We start from the raw sequence: 7,759 nt of genomic DNA on the forward strand, positions 1-7,759 counted from the left end.
AATGCCTTTTACAGCAAGACAACTGATGAAAGCGTGTCAGCTGAAGAGAGAGAGCAATGAGGTGCCAAATTTTGGGGTGTGCTCTTGGCGATTAAACACAATCCAGTTGTGCAGCCCGGCCAGGAGAGAGGAAACAACAATCACCAGGGCAGATTTGCTCCTGGTGTCTGTGGAAAGGCAGAACCCACTGTGCTGAGTGAGAGTGAGGCATCTCCCCACCAGCACTGGATGCTTCTGCTCTGACTCAACTCTCAGATTGCCCTGGTGGTGCTGTAGGACCCTCCCCTGGTGTCCATTTGGGTTCTGTTTGGGATGGGCCAGTTTGCTTTGGAATGGGAGAGGAGCAGAACGAGGTTCTGTTCTGTTCAGTGGCTCCACTCACCCCTCTGATCTCTTTGTTCGGCTTTTGTGTTTTTAAAACCCCCCAGGAGCTGTTTGTGCTGAGCTTGGGAGCCGTGTATGGTGAACCCTGACCTTGCTGTGACAATGTATAAAATAATATTTCCCTTGCAAATGCTTCCCCATTGAGTCACTTGGCTAAATTCAAATTAAGCCGCTGTTCAGAGTGAACGAGGACGACAGAATTGAACCCTCAGAGAATTGCAAAAATCCAGCACGATTTAAATTGTGCTACCTACAACTTTCCCACTTTTCTGCAGGAAAATGAGCGTCCCTTGTTACCATGAGTGACGTGCTCAGAGATATTCCAGCTGGAGCATGTAATGTGTGAGCCAGCCTGAGCCTGCCTCTGAACCACAATTTTCATTAAAGTCTACAAAGTGGTGCTGGGTTTCAAACAAAAACCCAGGAAATTAAACAGAGCAAAACTTTTGAGTTTCGATGAGCTTGACTTTGAATTTTGGTTGCATTTATTGAGGTTTAGGTACAGGAAATCAGGCAAAAAATACCAAATTAATTTGAATCCAGCCTTTAATTAGCTTCCCTCAGATAAGCAATTTAAAGTGATCTTAAATTTAAAAGTTTATCCAAAGTTGCTTGGGGTTTTTCCACTGACATGTGCAGGCTGAAGGGTCCAAGTGGCACAGTTTAGTCTGAAACATGTTTTATCTGATCTCACCATGAGTTTAGTCTCAAACATGTTTCAGTGAGGCACAAGTCATGTTTGCTAATACATGCCAAGGAGCTTTTTACCTTGTTGCTCTAATGAAATATTCAATTAGAACAATCGTTTAGTTTAATTGAGCAGTTACCTGATAATCTGCACACGCTTAATGGGGTAAATGCGTGAGGCAGGTGCAAAAAAACCCCCCAACCCTTCAGTAAATTAAACTAATACAGCATTCAATGAACTAATGAGGTGCTGTGGGAGTTGCATCTCAATTAAAAATCTATGAGGGTGTAAAGAACTTAATGGAAATTGTTTGTGAGTTTTGCTTGCTTTTCCATGGAAGGGAGAGTTGGTGAGAGGCTCCTTAAATACGTGGATGAGTTGGAATTGAAGGTTGAAAATCCCCAGATAGCAGTGAGATGCTGTTCCTGCCTGGTCTCATCACCTTGGTGTGATTCCAGACATCCAGCCTGCAAGTTTAGATTACAGGTTGGTCCCCAAAATAAAGTAAAATTAATATTTTATGGGAATCTAATGAAGGACTTTAAAAAAAAAAAGGCTACAATTAGTCTTCTAAACCCTCAAAAAGATAGGGACATCATCCTTTACTGGAGTAATTACCAGCTACAGGATTAATGAGTTTGAAATTTGCTGTTATTTTGTTAGGATTACTCTTGACAGATGGACCTGTGATTTAGCATAGCACTTTCTTTTTCTTGTTATAAAAATAATACTTTTTAACATGAGGAAATTATTTGTCATACTCAAAGTGTCAAAATATTCAGAAAGCTGCCCAGAACAGGAGTTAACCAAACACCATCCAATGTGAATTTTAATGCAAATTGCATTGGCTGCTCTATAAATCACACAGTGTCGTATTTCCCATTTCTGCACTGGTTTATCCCATGGAGCACCTGAGCACGAGGGCTGAGATTTGATGATGCAGCAGATAAATTATAGGAGATACACAAAAGCTGTGCTTTTGGAGAGGATCAGGCTTTGGGTCCCATCCCGTGGTCTGTGTGAGCCAATCTCCAAATCTGCAGAAACCAAAGGAAAAACTTGTGTTGGCTTAGCAGCCATTGAATCCAGAGAACTTTCAGAAAATACCTCAACCCCCTTCTTCTTCTGAAATCCATGGCAAAAACCCCCCAAATATCTTCATTAGGGGTGTTGTTTTGGATTCTGCTTTTGAATATTTGTCCAGCTTCCATATAGAACAAATCCAGGAACGAATGAGAAGCTGATTGAGCCATCAGCATCTCCTGGCCTGTGCTGCTCAAGGATTCAGGGTTGCAATCCCAAGTAGATTTTCATTAGTTTTACAAGTGCAGCTGCTTCTCTCAGCAATTTTTTTTAACATCAGGTGGGCGTTTGCATTGTTAGGCTTAGAACCAACATTTACTCTTGATACAATACAAGCCAAAACTAGAGTTGAAAATATTGATCAGTTTTTGGCATTGTCATTGTGGCAGAGTTAGAGCTACCTGCATGCACTCTGTGAGAATAGGTGTGCTGGAGGAGGCTTAATTCCCTTTGATGAAGTGCTTATTTTAAAGCACAGACATTATCTGTATTGCAACCCTGTATGCTTTGGAGCTTTGCATAATTTCCAGCAATCTCAGTGCTGGAGTTCTTTCCCCATTACGTATTCCGCTGGTTAATTTATGAAGTGCGAGGAATAAAGTTGGTTAAAAATAAATTTGCTTTGGTGATACTTAATCTTTCTCCACAATACGTGCCGTAATTAACATATTAATCTGTAACAAATGCTAAAAGTTTCTTCCTAATCGCTTTGCCGTACATTCCATTTGACATTTCAGTTATATTTCACCACCTTGCCCCGTGAGCCGAAAGCGATAAAAAAAAATTCAATGAAATTGGGCATATTCACACTAAGAATCTGATTTTTGTGTAAGATTAATTTGATTTTTTTTTGTGAAAAGGCTCCGTGGCTGGGAAGAACGTGACTCACATGAACAAAAATACCATTTGCTAAATGCCAAGGGGAAGGGAGGGGGGGAGTAGAATCAGAACTCAGAGATGATTATGTAACATTTTAGATGCACCCTGAGCTGTCTCAGTGTAAGTTAAGTGAGAAGCATCACAGAGGCTCATCAAGTTGCATCTTTATGGGGAATAAAAAGCTTACAAACCATAGAACCTGCTGCACCCTGGAAATGAATGCAGAAATCTGCTGGCATCACAGCCTGCCAGGGGTCAAACTCCTCTCTCAGCACAACAGCCGCGCTCAGTTTAACTTTGGGAGCAGTTGGAGGAACTTTAATGAGATTGATGGAGTGATTTGTTTTGTTACAGCGTGTCTCAGCTTGAAAGACAGGTGCCTGCTAAGGAAGGCAAGAGCCTCCCTAGGAATGGAGAACGTAAACCCCCTCCCTCTGAATTATTATAATTTTGAAATGAAGGGGCTCTCAGGCAAAAATATGGGAATAGGAATAACAGTTCTTTACCAGGGAAATTAAAATAGAAATGCAGCAGTACAAAAAAAAAATCCACTGACAGAGTCAGAATACACCCTGTTGCTCAGGGTGTTGGTGTCAGTCCAATCCAGTCCTCCTGCAGTGACAGATGTGGTTCTGTTGGAGCAGAGATGATCCTGTAGAAGGATCCAGTGGTGCTGAGATGGGTCTGGTCTCCTCTGGGAATCCAAACAGGCTGTGCTGCTGTTCTGAATGCCAGGTTTGATCCAGGTAGGAATGCTGGGCTCCTCCCCCTGGGTGGAGCATCTCCCCATGGGATGATGGAATTGTATCAGCCCTGCAGTGAGCCTGGATGGGCCATGGACAGCAGAGATCCCCTGGAGGGAGGATGGGTCTGGAAGAGATAAAGAAAACACTTCCCCACTTGGTTTTAACAGCTGATGATAGAATAGAAACTGCTGGTTACATCTTGCAGTGCAACCCAAGACACAGTGGCTGCAATATTTTGGGGTTTAGATTCTCCCTCAGTGCTGGAAATTAAACACAGCAGTACTGAGGTAATTCTGGAAACAAGGTGATCACAAAAATGCCTTGTTGGGCTCCATCAGGGTTGTGTTGTGCCCATCAGGGTCAGCTCTTCTCTTTAATGGCTGAGAGCTCTTTGGTAGACAAATCATTATTGTTTGTATTGAGTAGCTGCTCAGCGTGCCAGTGGACAGGGATTGACAGAGTGACAAAGGATCATGAGCTGGGTCCTGCTTCAAGTGATTTATAATCTAATAAAAGAACTCTAGAAACTTTTGGGTAGAGTATTGAAATGGTATTAGGGCATAATATTCAATAGTAGTACACCTAACCAAGCAAACCCATTAATCTATTTGTTAATTTTGAATCAATTTCCCCAAAGCCTCTCTCACAGACTTTTCAATTATTGCAAAAGGGAAAACCCTTTTTCCTGGGATTACAGGAGAATGTTTCATTAAATAGGAGCAACTGAAGGATAAGGTGGCAAATTCCCAATGCTGCTCCTGCAAAAAAGAAAGTCCAGAACTTCAGATCCTCAGGATTGCTGTTCATCTTTGATTGTACACTGGGAGCTACTTATTGCTTTTTCATCAGTAAATGATCCATAACTAGAAGTTGTGATCCTGTCAGAGCTTTGACCTGAGGACTGTAAATTACACCACAATATGAATTTGTTTTTTGTGGCCCCCTCTGTTTTTCTTTCCAGAATTTTTCCTGTCCTACTCAACTTCTACTCCTGTTCTATTTGCCTGTTTGAATTTTCCTTCCAAAACAAAGCTATCAATGTTTGTCTTTTAAACAAATTCGATAAACTTTGGGGTATTTCTCTAATTTTATTAGTTCAATGGATAACCCTTTTTTTTTTCCCCAGAAGCATTTATCGACCTGCTGATTTTGCATTATTTTTACAGTTTATGCCCAGACAAGCCCTGTCAGTGTCCAAGGCCAGGTTGGACAGGGCTTGGAGCTCCCTGGGACAGTGGAAGGTGTCCCTGCCCATGGCAGGGGTGGCCCTGGATGGGCTTTAAGGTCCCTTCAACCCAAACCAGTCTGGGATTCCCTGAGGAGCTCTGCCTGTGGGCACCTGGCTGTGACACAGTGCCGTGTCCTGCTGCACATCGAGCAGCCTCTGCAGCATAAATCCTTCAGGAATTTGCTGCTGAACAGGAATTATTAATCTCACTTAGCCCTGCTGAATTTAAAATGGATGGCATCTCCTGCTCAAGGTACTTTGCCAGAGATGGAGACCAATTTTGACATGATGGATTCCTGAAAAATACCACCATTTCTTGTCAGTTATTTATTCCCTTGCTGCTGATGCATTAATTCCCTAATATTTTATTCCAGATTTTTTTTTCTGGGCACTGAAGTTAAATTAGCTCCTCTCCAGCTGCCTGTGTCTTCCTTTTCACCTCTTTGTGGAGCTGGGTGTGATATTTGCCCTTCTCATTCTTCTGGGGCCTCCCCTCTGCTTTGAGAGGGAGGCTGTTTGTGAGAGCTGAGCTGATCATCCCCTCCTGGCTCACAGCAAAATCTGCTCTTTGATTCAGCAATTCTCTGATATCAGCAGTTGAGAGCAGGCAGGAGAAACTCCTCTTTTCCTACTTGGTATGCAAGGAATGACTGGAGCAGAAGAGAGAGAGATATGTCCAGGCTTAGCAGGGTTATAATTAAAGAGAAGAAAGAAATTGAGAACAAAGGTGAAAAATAAAAGGGAGGGGTGAGAAAGGAAAGAAAAATAAAAGGCCTAAAGTGTCACAGAGTAGCAAGAAGAGGATCTCTTGATTTAAATCACTGATATGCTTTTAGGCAATTTTTAGCTTAAGGTCTTGCTGTTTCTCCCCTTTACTTTCTTTTTACTCTTGAACAGAAAAAAGGAAGTTTTACAGCATTAGGTTGCTAAGAAATACTGCCACTGGGATTTCCCTGTGCCAGACCATCAAAGCACCATGCATATACCAGTAAATATGTGTATTTTATAAACAAATAAATATGTAGATACACATCCTCACTCAGCAGAATTGATGGTTGCCAGTGATAGTTCTAATCTAGGCAGAAATAGCTTTGACTTGGAATCCCAGTCATAGCTCATGGCACTTGAGGTCCCAGAGGTCCTGAACTGTCATTTGGGCCCTGAAAGAAAAAATAATGAGAGCTGAGCACTGGACAGCTGGTCCAGCCCTTCCCTGGCAGGATGTTATTACAAATCTCCTCTAATATTCTGGTTGGAAGATTTCTGCCAACATGCTCAGCATCAGCCCAGAGAACAAAACTAGAGGTTGAACTCCTCATCTCTGATATTTCTCTCTGTGATAACTCATTTTGCTCTCTGTGCTCCAAAGGAAAATTGTTCTGTACCTGCTGTATTTGTAACCCAGACAGTTCCAGTGAACTCACCACTGAAATTCTGCTCTGTTCTGACACTGAGAACACTAAACTGCTCATTTGGAGGGATTTTGGTTTGATTTTTATTTTTCAGTGTGGTGACTCATTTTCTAGACAAGGCAAAGTAAATAGTTGATGTTTCATGGATGTGCAGTAGATGGACTAATTCTTCTAAAATACAGCAGAATTTACTTTGTTCTTCAATATTAATTAAGAATTCTAAACCCTTTTCCCCACTCACTTACAGTACACTGCATTTAGCAGTTGAAGGGCACTTTTCCACGGTGGTTTACAGGGAATATGTTGTACACCTCCAAAAACCCCCACTAAAACAAAAACCCCATTTTCATATGGATTTTGAAAGAGGAGACTAATGTTAAAAAATCATCAACTCATTCCCTCATCTGTGGGCTCCTACTGGGTTTATCAAAGAGCTGCTTGTGCTTTCAGGTGCTGCCTGAAACTTTAGGGAGTTTATGGAAAAGCTGCTCTACTATCAACAGAAAGGGATCTATAACATGAAATGCCAGAAAAGTGAGTGGACAAGCTTTTGAGGAAATAAGGTGCAAATTTATTGCCATGTCTGTGCAGAGAAGTGGAAATGAGGGGAGAATAAAGCAACCAAAACTTGGAGCAGGGGGAGGAGTAACAAGAGATGGAGTGTCCTGTTCCAGGGCAGCACCTGGGTCACTCAGCAACGTTGTCCTGGGCTTTGGGCAAGAGAATTTCCATTACTTACAGAATTCTCATCCCAAAGGCATTTAAAAAAGCCCTCAGGGTGTCTGTGAGAACACTTTTGCTTTGTTAGAGCTTGAGCTGGGGCTGGCAGGACTCTCTGAGGTTGTGAATCCCAACAGGAGGAATGAGGATTCTCCACAGGGTTCTGCAAGGTTCTGCCCATTCCCTGAAGTGGAACGAGCAGTTTAAAAATGACAGCAGAGGGTTAAAATATTTCTAAAAATCATGGGACTTGTATAAAATAGATTCAGGGGAGGTGGAAAGAAAGGTTGGGCCTGGATAGGCCTGGAAAAGGGAACCAATTTTACACAGACCATGGAAACAAGGGTTTGATTTTGTCTTTACTAGACCATGTGAAACTGCACCTGCATCATCACCATCATATGATAAATGATGTGATTGTTAATTGTAATGATTGCTTGTTAATTGAATATGATTATTGTCCAATCTTAATAAGAATTATGAGAAATTATATTTGGGGGGCCTGATAAAAACTACAAGAATTCATGCTTGGATAAGATCAATGTATACAATAGAACAATATGAGTTTAATAATTAATATATATAGTTATATAACAAAATATAAGTTATATAACGAATG

Source organism: Zosterops lateralis (assembly GCF_965231275.1).
Source record: "Zosterops lateralis genome assembly, chromosome: 12".
Lineage (NCBI taxonomy): Eukaryota > Metazoa > Chordata > Aves > Passeriformes > Zosteropidae > Zosterops > Zosterops lateralis.